Raw genomic sequence first — 15348 nt, forward strand, 5'->3', positions numbered from 1 at the left:
ATGAATTCTAGAACAACCAAATCAATCATGCGCAAATTATGCCAAGGTCGTACAGCCCAATCCAACATAAATATAAATTGTTCATTGCCGAGGGTCGAATAGTACGAACCATAGATGCATCTATCTGCTACCGAGGGGTTCGACCCGCTCCACTACAAGAGAAAACACATATAAACTATGAATTCAAGATTTATTAAGGGCTAATGCTTAAAGAAATATAAATTCTCATTAACAGTCAAATGACCAGTCCAAAACTCAAGTAGGTAAAGCTTATCCTTTTACAACTTCCTTATCATGTTTCAATATATTAACAGTTGAATTAACTAGTAGGATGCAAATATTGCAAACATAACATGATTTGGGTCCTAGGCTACTCGTACATAAGCATAATAGTAGCTACGCACGAACTCTCGCCACCTTGTATGTATGTAGCCCCCACACTTAGAAGCACATATTAATTCAGTTCACCTATGGGGTTAACTCTCTCTTACAAGGTTAGAAAAGAGACTTACCTCGCTCTGAAGTTCCATAGCCGGCTCCCAAGCCTTTCAAACAACTCAAACCGATGCCCAACGCTCCAAAACTAGTCAATAAATATGCAAATTCATAAATATATACTCCAATACTTATTATAATCCAATTTACAATAATTTCCAACTCCACTCAAAAAGTCGATAAAATAAACCCTCGGGCCCACGTGCCCGAATTCCAAAAAATTTCGAAGATAAACATTGCCCATAATATCACGAACTCAAATATATAATTTATTCTCAATTCCATGCCCAAATTCGTGGTCAAAATCCAAAAATACCAATTTTTAGATTTTCTACCAAAAGCCCAAATTTTCACTAATTTTCCATGAATTTTTATGTTAAAATCTATATATAATCCAAGTATTTAACTTGCAATAGGTGGGAATCACTTGCCTTGACAAAGATGATGAATATGGAGCTCCAAAATCGCTCTTAGATCGTCTCCCATGGAGGAAATGAGATAAAATGAGCCAAACCGATTTTTGAAAACTTATACACTGCCCAAACGACCCTTCTTCACGTTCGCGTGACCCCCATCGCGTTCGCACTGAACAAAACTCTCAAAAGCCATTTCCAAACTCTTCTCAGAAAGCCTCTAGTATAATGGTCATAACATTTTGTACAAAGCTCCAAATGACAAATGGTAAACATTCTAAAAACGAGACACCAAGATCTACAATTTTTATGTTTTGGTCATCTCCCAATTCCTTATAGATTTCGAGATACAAGCTGCCAAAGTCAGCCCTGTGCAACACAAATTTCTTCTTCTTCAGGGACAACCTGTAGTGTACCATTCATAACTTTTTGTGCACAAATCCAAATGCTAAATGGTTTACCTTTCTGATACCTAGACACAAAGAGCTACAACTTTTAATTTTGGATCATCTCTAAATTCCTTATAGATTGCGAGATATGAGTCTCCGAAGTCAGACCTGTGCAATAGAGATTTCCTTCTTCGCGAACGCGAAGAACAAAATCCCAGAAGCCAAATCCTTCTTCGCGAACGCGAAGAACAACAGCAGACATCAGAAAATCAGTATCCAAAGTAGCCCAAAATGATCTGAAACACACCCGAGGCCCTCGACACCCCGTCCAATCACACGAACGTGTCCCAAAATATGACACGAACTTGCTCGAGGTCTCAAATCACATGAAACAACATCGAAACCATGAATCGCACCCCAATTCATGCTTACTGAACTTTAGAACTTCAAACTTCTAAATTCGATGCCGAAACCTATTAAATTACATCTGATTGACCTCAAATTTTGCACACAAGTCACATTCGACATTATAGATCTACTCCAACTTCTAGAATCGGAATCCGGCCCCGATATGAAAAAGTCCACTTCCGGTCAAACTTCTCAAAAACCTTCAAATTTCTAACTTTCGCCAAAGGACCTCAAAATGATATACGGACCTCCAAATCCACTTCTGGATGCGCTCACAATACCAGAATCACCATACGGAGCTATTCCCAGACTCGGAATCCCAAACGGGCATCGATAACATTGAAATGCACTTCAACCCAAATTTATGAAATTCTTCCAAAATGCCAACTTCCACAATAGGCGTCGAAACGCTCCCGGGTCATCCAAAACCCGAACCGGACATACACCCAAGTCCAAAATTATCATACGAACTTGTTGGAACCTTTAAATCCTGACTTCGAGGTTGTTTACTCCAAAATCACACCTTAGTCAATTTTCCAACTTAAAGCTTCCAAAATGAGAATTTTCTTTCCAAATTAACTCTGAACTTCCCGAAATTCAATTCCGGCCACACGCACAAGTCATAATACCTGAAGTGAAGCTACTCATAGCCTCAAATTTTCGAACAACGTGCTAGTGTTCAAAACGACCGATCAGATCGTTACATTCTCTCCCACTTTAATATACGTTCATCATCGAATGTGCTAAGAACTGTCCTGGAGTTGTCTGAAATCACTGTTTAACACCTCGTGCACCTACCCGTCCTACCACAACTCAGTTGAGCACATTAGCTTGAGAAATTCTGAAGATTCTCCCTTTTATTTAGTCCAATTAGCCTTAGATCCCAATTCCAACATCTTAAATCCTCTACCATGTCGGTTTCAAACATACAAACACCGTACCCATCACTACATGATGTACAATACATGATTGTATACTCTTACCGAATTCACACCATGCACCGCATTATTCACATGATCATAATAACATCCTCTGACAATAATAGCAGAAATCCCACGAATCTAATGCCCTCGACACACCTCATGAAACATATAAGTCCCATTTCAACTCTCATAATACTACTAAAATAGAAGAGATGTGTAGAAACTCATAACCACCTACTGAATCACAATTCATGGAGCCCCTCCTGCCGACAAGAACCACTACCTCATTGATAATAGGCTAAATTGTTTAATATAGCCTATGTTTTAGCTAAACTTAAGGATGGTTTACTATTATAAATGTTCAAATAATGCAAAAATTGGCTCTAATCATGACTTTAATGTCTCACAGAAGTTCAATAAACAAATGAGGATTTATAATGGTAATCAAGTGAAAAATGGAGTCAAATGACGAAAAGTTGAGCAGCAACATCTTAACAAGAGAAAACCCCACTAGCGCGGGTCATGCGCTCCCATGCTAGTTGAATTGTTTTGGACAGAAAGAAACCCCACTAGCGCGAGTCATGCGCTGGTCATGCGCTCCCGGGCTAGTCCAGTCCGGGAAATAAATTATTTGGGGGCAAAATGGGAAATCTGAGGGGATCCACTCAACTTATATAAAGTAAAGCTCCATTATTGAGATGTAGATCAGATTTTGAGGGAGAATAAGCCATAGAAGGAGGATGAGCTTCATCTTGGAGCTAAGAAAGGAGAAGAAGAACATCATTTTGGAGCAAGGATTCAAAGAGTTTTTCTAAACTTTCTTCTATTTGCTTGTTAATATTATGTTTAAAACTTTTATTGTTGATTTTTGTATGATTATGAGTAGCTAAAAACTCTAGTATTCTTGGGTCATGGATGTTAGATAATTATGTTATTTGAAGCTTAGATTGAAGATCTTGAATTTATTGTTATGGGTTGTTTATTTGATTCTGTTTCTAATTATTTTACTGTGTAGCTAACAGTGAAATATTATTTACGAATCTTGAATTAAACTTGACAAAGGAAATTCTTGGTTGCATATAGAATCAAATAGAGCAAGATCCGAATCCTGGGCATCGGGTGAAAGATTCGCAATTAAGATAGACATAGACTTAATTGCCTTGCTTGGTTGAAAAATAGGAGTTGTAAATGCATTTGAGTTCATATTAATACCATAGACATATATGTATTAATTTAACTTGAATAGGTGCATAAGGACTCGACAGATTCTTATGAATATTATTAACCCTATAATCAATAACCTGGATAATTCAATAAATCCATTTTAAGCTAAAATAGTAGCATAATTTCTAGCAAGTCCATGACCCGGGAATATCTTTACCCAAATTGTTATCAAAATATTGTGTAATTGGTGTAGTAATTTTGTATTGAATTATTGTTTAATTACTAAGTAAATTGTAAATTGGTTCTTTATATATTTTGTGATAATTTAGCTTGAATTGATAATTTTTTGAGTCTACATCAGTCGATAAGTTGATCACAATTCCTCGTGAGAACGATACTTTACTTACTACTATATTACTTGTCGATCGCGTATACTTGCATGCGTATTTTGGTCGCAACAAGTTTTTGGCGCCGTTGCCGGAGAATTGGAAATTAACTATTCTTCTAGATTAGACATTGAATTGTTCTTATTTATTCATTTTTTTTGTTTTAGTTTAGTTAACATGTTTTTTAATTTATTTTAACATGGAATCTTGGAATGAAAGTTATTCAAATGATGGTTATTCTTATTTTGATGATCCTTGTCCATATTGTGGAGGACCGCACTGGTGGAAAAATTGTCAGAATGTTCCCGAAAATGAGTTGTGCGCACAATCTCAACCCTTTGAGTGGAATATTTATAATATGTGTGGTGGTCAAGATGGCCACTGGGATGGTTGTCCTAATTCTTTTCATCCTTCTTTGAGCCCTTATTATGATCATTCTAATAATGTTTGTGAGTTTGATAGGGTCAATGAAGTACACGATATGGAACCTGATGCATATATTGGGGATATTTTTAAGCAAGTAGCAGAGCAACATGATGAATTCAAAAAAGATATGAAAAGAATGAGGGCAACAATCACAAGAATGAAGGCCAATATAGAAGAATTGAATGAAGATAGTGAGTACCAGCAAGAGGAAAATTTTGAAAAAGAGGAGATTTTGAGTCAAACCTGGCTGGTGGAACAAGCTGAAAGATTGGAGATATATGAGGCTCAACGTGAGAAAATTACAGATGGGATACAAGGCCTAATAGAAGGAAGAGCTAAAATAGGACAAGAGATCAAAAAATTTGGCACTGTTATTCATGACTTGGGAACTCAATTGATTGCAAAAGTTGATGCGTCTAGCGCCCAAAAGAATAGTTCTGAGTTGTGTGAAACTGAAAAGGAGCTTATACGCCAATTCGAGGAGCTAAAATTGGAGAGTCAATCATTCGAACGTACTTTTATTAATGATGTCCATGTTGAGGAAAGCACTCTATAGCCATGTGAAGAAGTAGATAATGTTATATTTGAAGACTCTAGTGTGTGTACATATAAGGATGTAACTAGTGATACAATTCTAGAGTTGGGGCGTACTGCTCCTCATTCCATACATTTTTCAACATTGTGTTTGGATGATGACATGAAAATCGAGTCATCTGAGCCTTTGGGGGAACCAATGTACGAAGACCTGGGTGCTTATATTCTGGAATTTATCATGCCAGAGAGACATAATTACATACCTTATTTGAAAGCCAAAAAGTGTAGAACACGATATTGGTTGCTTGACCATGTTAAATTTGTCTCACCACCCATAGAGCATAGCAAAAAGCTTGAAGCCAAATTGGGGGCTCAATTTATAAGTTCAAGGTGGAGGCAAAAAGTGGTTCACATCGTGCCGCGATGTTAAAATAGGCGCTGTGTGGGAGGCAACCCACAAATGTATTGTAAATATAGTTTGTAAATGAGATTTTATAACTTGGCCTTATTGAGAGGCTATATATATATAAAAAAAAAGAAAAGAAAAGGAGAGAGAAATATTGAGTGATTAGCGCGGTGCGCATGGCTAGCGCACGACCCGCGCTAATCAGGTTTCCGTCTGCCTCGGAAAAAACTGACTAGCGCGGGAGCGCATGGCTAGCGCACGACCCGCGCTAGTCATAGGTAACTCCGTTTTAAAATTACTTTTTACTTCTTTAACTTAATAATACCCCCCATTCTTCTTTTTCCAAACTCTCCTAACAAACCCTAACCTTTTTCTTCTTCTTCTTCTTCTTCTTCTTCTTCTTCATCATATCTCGCCACCTCTTTATTCACCCCATACCCCATCTCTTCTAAGGTATGTCTTCTTCATCTTCTTCTTATTAGTTAATATTTTTTTATTTTTTTGATTATTTTTTTTTTTTGTGAACATAGTTTTAATTTTCTACTTTTTGTTTGATTTTCAATTTCTTTGCATATATTTAGTATAATGTCTTCAATTTTTTCCTTGTTTAGTTTTATTATGTAACATTATTATGTGGTTGTCAAGATTGTATATTTTTAGGATAGTTTCTTAAATTTTTCTTATTTAACATTAGAATGTAGCATTTATAGAAGATTTAAACATATGTTTGATGTTTGGTTGGGTTGAGGAAGTGAAAAAATTAGGAATATAGTGGTGTAAAGTAGTAATTGAGTTGGTTGATGGTGAATACATTGTGACATAGGGTTGGAAAAAGCTTGAAACTCAACATGCTCACAATGTATTTGAAAAAATGCCTCTTTGAAGGAAGTGAAGTGACCAACTATGTGGTGAAGTCTGAGTAGCCCGGTTTGGTCACCCAATTGAATAGGGCTAACTCTAAACTACTTGCAGGTATCATGGCCCCTCGTAAACGCCCAGCATCAAGTTCCTCATCCGAACGCCCAGCTACAACAAATGTTGGTGGACGGCCCAGAAAATCAGTTGATACTAGGCCATTCAACAGTCAAAAGTTTGTGTCAGCCAAGGCACAAGACAGATTTAACAAAAAGGAGGAGAAAACAATAGTGCCTGAACAAGCAATGGATGCAAATGCTTTGGCTATTAATTGTCCAAACCTAGCAAACGAGTTGAGGAGGCGTGGGCTTGACATATTCTTCGAGGAGCCAATCACGGCGAATGTAATGCTAGTGAGGGAATATTATGCCAACCTTCCGGAACACGATAACTACAATGTTACAGTCCGAAAGAGACAAGTCAATGCATCTATAGAAACAATTCGGGATATGTACAGGCTACCCCTAGTGGAGGAAGATTACATAGATATGTTCCAGGCATATAACAGCAAGCTAATACCATGGTCGACATTCACCGACATAATTTGTCGCCCAGATGCATATATCCAATGGTATAAATATGGGAACAAGTTCCATGCTAATGCCTTGAAGTTCGAGGCCAAATGTTGGTTGTACTTCATCAACAACAGTCTCTTGCCTTCCAAGAATTTGACTGAAGTAAACATCCCTCGAGCTTGATTAATATGGTGTTTCATGAATAGGGCATGGTTTGATGTGCCATTGTTGATACATAAAGAAATGTTCCAGAGGGTTAGAATTAAATGCCACGGGTTATATTACCCATCTCTTGTCACCCTACTGTGCCTTCGAGCCAATGTACCAAACAATCTTGCTGCAGATGGACGACTAGCTAAAGTCAATCCTTTCACGGCAAAAATGGTCACCACAGGTAAGGAAGTTGTACATCCAGCTGAATTGGTTGTTGTTGATTCTGATGACAGTGACGATGAGAAAGGAGAGGAGCAACAAGAAGGAGCTGACGATGTCGAGATAGGAGAAGATGCACAACCTGCACAACCACAAACTTTTGATGCAGCAGGACCGTCTAGGGCTGGTCAGAGACAAAGGATAGACCACATGGAGCAGGAAATCACTGAAATTAAAACATTAGTGATAGTTCTGGGGAGACGTGTTGATGAAATACAAGTTCAGCAGAAGAAAACGGAAAGTCGGCTCATGGGTTGGCTTCGTGCAATTGGTCGGGCATGCAATGTGGATTCAGGTTCTGTCTCCGACCAGGAGCGACTCCTCGGGGAAGTATCTTTGCTTCATCTCTTGTTTATAATGAAAGACATGGGGACATGTCTCGCTTTAAGTGTGGGGTGGAGGATTCCCTTAAACATATGTTTAACTGTTCTTAAATGTTTTGGATGGTAGTAATTATTATGGATTTTTAGGTTGTTTCAATTGTTTTGGATTGTTGGAATGTTTTGGTGGTGTGGTACAATATATAATGTTTTGGGATTGCGTGACTATTTTACTTTTGTTTTTAAATGTTTTGGTGATTTAGTATTGTTTGAGTAATTGTTGTCTATTCTTAAACATTTTCAGTAGATTTTTTTTAGTAGTTATATTGGCTCGGCCCGATGACGGATTCTTTTAGATAGGAGTTCTTGAGGGACTGAGCCCATAGAAAACAACAAAAAGATATTTTTTTTTGTATTTTTAGGTAGTATAACAATTCCCCCTTGGTTTTTCTTTAAGCCGCGGTTCTTTTCCAAGGGTTTATCTTGAACCGGGCATAGGTAGTTTTAAATTTCTGTTTTTATATTTTATTTATTTATTTGTAGACTAAAATAAGGGATGCAAGCTATAGAAGAGAACTCATAGCGTTGAAACACCTGAACACAATAGATCCTAGAGTGTAACGCTTAGTCCTAATGGTTGAATCTCACTGAAAGTGCATTAACTTGAATGTTTGTACTGAATTGAATGCTTGTAATGGAGTGTCTTGATGAGCTGATCTGGAATGAGTCATATGCCATGTATGGTGAGGATTTGTGTAGTCCATGTATTGTACTTGTGTCTAGAACTTGCCCGGTATGTGAGTCGAAGCGAAATTTGAGGTGATGCTCGGTTTGAAAAATGATGTTAGGATTTCTTTGACCTTTTTGAGCTTAATTGCTTATTAAAAATAAAATTTGTCCCTAGTTAACCCTTTTGAGCCTTCAGACTTTTGTTTGGCACCCACATTACAAGCCTATATCCTTTTGTTCTTAATTGACATTGTTTTGATCCTTTTACCTCTTAAAGCACTTTAATTGTGAGAAGAGCGCTAAAAGAAGTAAGAAGGAAATAAGTGTGGGGTGGCTTCTGAGTGGAACAAATAAAAGGATGAAAGGTGCACTTATGTTGTAAACGAATACACCACTAGCAGCAATTGAGTGACAAGAAAAATTACATTGTGTTTTGCTCTAGCTAGTGGGAATGAATTATTAGAGTGCTTAAAGAAGAAGGGCGTATTTGTGGGATGATATTGTGTATAAATGAGAAGTGGGTTGAAGAATTTATGCTGAAAATTGCTCATGTGATGCGTTAAAGTGCGTAGGGGTTGAGTCACTATTCCTAAATACATCCTACCCGTCCCTTAGCCCACATTACAACTATGAAAAAGTCTTAATTGATTTTGGATTGAGCTAGCCTACATTAGTAGAGATTTACATTAAGGGCAAGCTTATGGTACCAATTGCATGCATGTGACCTCTTTTGTGAGAGTGAGTGATTTCCTTGATATATGTGAATATATGAATTGAATGTGGTGGATTGAACTCAGTTTTTGTTGATGTAATTGTGAGGGCATATGAATCGTGACGGAGAAGCAAGTCTTGATTTCTGTGTAGAGTACTTTGAGGAAGTGTACATATTGCATGACACTTGAGAGTTGACTTTGAGGCTAGGATTGTTCACTGCTAGGCGTAATATATGTACAATGTTCTAGGTGTAATGCGTGAGGGGAAATGGTTGAGTGAAGAATTCTCTAAAAAGAATATAGTGGATTGCTCGAGGAATAGCAATAAGCTAAGTGTGGGGTATTGATAATAGGCTAAATTGTTTAATATAGCCTATGTTTTAGCTCAACTTAAGGATGATTTACTATTGTAAATGTTCAAATAATGCAAAAATTGGCTCTAATCATGACTTTAATGTCTCACAGGAGTTCAATAAACAAATGAGGATTTATGATGGTAATTAAGTGAAAAATGGAGTCAAATGACGAAAAGTTGAGCAGCAACATCTTAACAAGAGAAAACCCCACTAGCGCCGGTCATGCGCCGGTCATGCGCTCCCGCGCTAGTTCAATTGTTTTGGACAGAAAGAAACCCACTAGCGCGGGTCATGTGCTGGTCATGCGCTCCCGCGCTAGTCCAGTTCGGGAAATAAATTATTTGGGGGCAAAATGGGAAATCTGAGGGGATCCACTCAACTTACATAAAGTAAAGCTCCATTATTGAGATGTAGATCAGATTTTGAGGGAGAAAAAGCCATAGAAGGAGGAGGAGCTTCATCTTGGAGCTAAGAAAGGAGAAGAAGAACATCATTTTGGAGCAAGGATTCAAAGAGTTTTTCTAAACTTTCTTCTATTTGCTTGTTAATATTATGTTTCAAACTTTTATTGTTGATTTTTGTATGATTATGAGTAGCTAAAAACTCTAGTATTCTTGGGTCATGGATGTTAGATAATTATGTTATTTGAAGCTTAGATTGAACATCTTGAATTTATTGTTATGGGTTGTTTATTTGATTCTGCTTCTAATTATTTTAATGTGTAGCTAACAGTGAAATATTATTTACGAATCTTGAATTAAACTTTACAAAGGAAATTCTTGGTTGCATATAGAATCAAATAGAGCAAGATCCGAATCCTGGGCATCGGGTGAAAGATTCGCAATTAAGATAGACATATACTTAATTGCCTTGCTTGGTTGAAAAATAGGAGTTGTAAATGCATTTGAGTTAATATTAATACCATAGACATATAGGTATTAATTTAACTTGAATAGGTGCATAAGGACTCGACAGATTCTTATGAGTATTATTAACCCTATAATCAATAACCCGGATAATTCAATAAATCTATTTTAAGCTAAAATAGTAGCATAATTTCTAGCAAGTCTATGACCCGGGAATATCTTTACCCAAATTGTTATCAAAATATTGTGTAATTGGTGTAGTAATTTTGTATTGAATTATTGTTTAATTACTAAGTAAATTGTAAATTGGTTCTTTATATATTTTGTGATAATTTAGCTTGAATTGATAATTGTTTGAGTCTACATCAGTCAATAATTTGATCACAATTCCTCGTGGGAACGATACTTTACTTACTACTATATTACTTGTTGATCGCGTACACTTGCGTGAGTGTTTTGGTCGCAACAAGTTTTTGTCTGGACTGAATATCGATATTTACTCTTTAATATGCCTCATATATATCTGATCGCACAGATCCCAAGTCTAATAATCTCATCTCACCCTGTACAAGCTGCTCAAGCGATAAGCCACCTTAGAAACTGCAAAATGTCTCATATGATGCCACAGAGTGCTAACAAGCCACAACCTTGAATGCGATATATAAGGAGAAATGAGCTCTGGAAAGAACTTCTCAACCCACGTAACTAATTTAATAAGCGAAAAGATGTTACAAACATTCCTCATAAATGAGAAGTAGAACACACAAGAATAGATATGGGAAACTGTACTCAACATTACACTGTTGCATCGTACAAACCAAACCACACATGATACCATTGTAGCATGCAACCCGATCCAACCATGATAACCCTGGCGGTGTGCCAGCCGACCAAACAACATACCTGTGGTGGCATGCCACCCGATCCACACATAATAATCTATAAGGAAATACTTACCGAGCTAAAATACTCAAAACTACGAAATACCCAAATATCGACCACAAGCATGCCAAGTGCGTAATACCATCCCTGGGGAGACAAATAGCGCCATACGCCACAAAACTCAAACACGACTAATGTGCGATATATGATCTACATCTCAAGAGCCATCCTGCTCACATAGCACCATCGCTACGTGGAACCTCAACACATGTGCAATTGATCAAGCCATCTCACAACCCACATGGCACAATAGAGTATTACATGAAATAGCCGATGACAAAATAACATCCAACATCCAAATACGCCTCCATAAGGAGTGTTATGCTGAATGAACACACCCATGTTGGGGTAGAGTACACATCCACATTTGGACCCATCAACGGACGTCATCCGATTCTGATCATACCATGCTTGGGCAAATAACCTCTCAAGGACCCATAATGACCTATTCATGACACATAAGAACAGCCGCAAAATCCGGACCAAACTTCCACAATTCACAACCAACTGAATAGAGCGCCTTTCAGGCTTAGCGATAGTGCCAAAAATCTCCACACTTGGTTTCAATCTTCAATCAATCAAGTGACTACATGTCACATTTATACAATCTTCCCGTGGGATACGCTCTCACGACCTTCCGCACTAGGTAGCAAGTCTGCACATCCATACCACCAGCCACACTAATGCCGTAAAGCAAATCAAGAATCCGCAATCAGTACACAAAGCCTCTTACACAGGACACCGATCTCAGGTGATGCTAAAGACGATACCAGCTTACTCTAACCATCTGAATCCTTTCTTACTCACCCGAGCTCGTGATATTCTTGCCAACACCAAACGGCAACCTTGATCTTCAACTTCCAATTCCCATGCCGCTCACTGCATCTAACATGCCAATACGCGGCAGTACAAGAATTTCACCATAACTCCTGAACCACTAAATAGAATAAACACTTCATCATATAGAAACCTTTTACTTAGCTCATCTCAGAAGAATCATTGCAACACGTAACTGAATTCTCAAACCGCGGGAATTACAACCTCATGTCGTGATCTAAACCACCATGACTCTTCGAAATCCATTTACTCAACCTAGTCCTTAGAACCAAATACCTCCCAAAGCAATCGAATTATGGTGGCTATCAAGCCTCGCACGTTCTGCCACAAATCACATATATAACTAAACACACTGAAGGAACTTATCACAACCACAATCATGTCAATTCAACCATTATTAGCCGACTCGTCTTCTCCCAATTTATTCTTAAATTGCCTTAGAAATAATAATAATAGCTCCATTCATAAACGTAACAAAACCCAACAACACTCACCCCGAGTGACCCAATCCACGAGACCACATTGTCTTAATACCCATGAACCATCTCATTTTCTCCTTAAGTGCACAATAGCATTGCCAACTGGTACACCCATTCTGCAAGACCTTCCGCGAATCCGAATCTACTTCTTCCCTTACTCCAATACTGCACTGCATACCCAATGGTAACATAGAACATTCCATGTCCTTAGGCACTGTACTTAAATTCTTGAACGCACTAGGACAAATGTTGAGAGTCACCCACTCTGACTTGGCCCCAAATATAAGCCAAATTCTAGTGCTCTGCTAGCACGTGAACACCCGATCCGAGAAGCACCATACTGAATTCTTTTCCCTTGTACATTACTTCCACTAGAAGCAGAAACTTTGAGTTTTCCCAAAACTGAACATGAATCGATAAGGCCCAAATATAGCCCACATTCCTTAAGTCCTCTGCTCTAATTACCACTAATTCTTTCTTTCCTGTCATATTAACATGTTGATACACCGATAACCAGAAACCACATAAGTAGACAACCACGTAATCTAATCATAGATGGTGGGGCTCCCACACTTAGCTTGAAGTTACAATTGCATAACTCTGGAACCCACCAAGATTCCATATCCCCCATTGACACGATCTTGCATAATCAACCAACCAAATTCCTCGAAATCCTTATGTTAGCATTTCATGAACGCTCTGAATCACTTGCCACATTTACATATTCAACCTCTTACCAGATAGCCAGTAAAATTCTTTGTGGAAGCTCCGTCAACCACATGACCGCTAACCTTCTCATAGGAGATAACCCACCTGCAAAAATTACATGCTGACATCTTCCAATGCCGTTGCACTGGGTACAATTACTACAAAATCAGTGACCCACCCTGAGCCCGTGCTCATTCACCAGCTGTACAAGTCCGTCCACTCCTCATGGACATCAACTAAAGGTGAGACAATACATTCGAATCCAAAGTCATGTTGTATCCTTTTTCATATCAAGCAACTCCTTTCTGTCGTATCCCATCTCCCGCCGTATAATAGCCAATATTCCAAATTAATTCTATAGACCTAGTCACTGTCCACCATGAATCCCGAATCACTCTAAACATTTCCCAAGGCGTGTAGTCATCCTACCATAGAACCCATATGCTACTCTGCCACTCTCCCACTTTGGTAAAACTCACTCCTTTAAGCAACTATTCGACTCATGTTTCTCATACTTGGCCTTCTAGAAGTTTATCCACCATAAGACACCTCCCACATGTCCTTCCTCATCCTTCGCTGCCCAGTTGTTGCCTTAAGTCAAATCCATCTCTATAGCACTTGAACCAATAGATCACTACCAACTTTAAACCTCTCCGAAGATCATCTTCCTCGAGTCATCAACATTAGAAATATCTATTTGAATTCTGAAATTGCTACACTCCACTATCTCCGACAACCGCTTCTCCGGCACCATCTCACACTACTCTGCCCTGAAGGCAAATTGATGAAGACCATAACACCGACGAACCGTAACGCGTTCCACAAGGACGAGGACACCACATCACAGATGAAAATTCCACCACGCTCGAACATACCAAGTCTCGTTATCAACCCAAACCTGAACATTCATAGTCCGATTGCCTTTCCTCCGCCAGAAATAAAATACTGAATCTCTGAATCATGCATTGAGTAAACCTCCTTCCAAGTCATTCACTGCTTCGATGCATAGACAAGCATCCTACCATTATACTAACACTATGCGATATCAATGCACAAATCGTCATAACATCAATGCCAAATCTCAAAATATTAGGTAGTACTAATACTAAGCTGAAACAATAGAAGGGCCTTCTGCAAGGCGATGATAATAGCCCAATCAAATATGCAGAGAGAAACATCCTACACCACATCTTTAGTACCATTACAATTCCTTAATTCCTGATTTATAACAAGTGCTTCACGTCACATAAGATCGAGTAGAAAAGAAACAAAGGCATAAGCCTCAAAGGAATCAAATCGCACGATGAGAAATCAAGAAGGGAAGTGCTCCTAACAGCCCTATAGCCTCTCAAAGATAAGTACAGACGTCTTCGTACCGATCTGCAAGACTCTACTAGACTTGCTCATGACTCGTGAGACCTAAGTGAACCTAGTGCTCTGATACCATGTTGTCACGACCTAAAATCCGTTAAAGGTCCTGATGGCACCTAACACCGCTATCAAGCAAGCCAACAATACTTGATTAACTTAATTACTCATTTTAGTATTTTGAAATCATGATTTTTTCCTTCAATTAAATAATGAGAAATAAAATTTACAGAGTAAATGAGAATATTTTCCCAACTACACTACTGAACAACTCATAAGTACCCCCAAAACCCGATGTCACAAGTGCATGAGCATGAACTAGGAAGATAAGATAAAATACAACATCTGTCCGGAATACAAATTAGACAGGAAAATACATAAGTAACTCTGAAGGAGACTCTGCTAGCTGTGGGCCGAAATGTGGAAATGCAGCTCACCTAAGTCCCCGCACTTAACCACGCCTCTGCTCTCACAGGCCACTAGACATATATGTACATGCACAAAAGTGTGCAACAAGTGTAGTATGAGTACGTAAATCAACGCACACCCAGTAAATATCCAGTCTAATCTCGAAGAAGTAGTGATGAGGGGTCGACTCCGACACTCACTATGGGCTGTAAATAC

This window comes from Nicotiana sylvestris, chromosome 3 (genome assembly GCF_000393655.2).
Source record: "Nicotiana sylvestris chromosome 3, ASM39365v2, whole genome shotgun sequence".
In the NCBI taxonomy this organism is placed as follows: domain Eukaryota; kingdom Viridiplantae; phylum Streptophyta; class Magnoliopsida; order Solanales; family Solanaceae; genus Nicotiana; species Nicotiana sylvestris.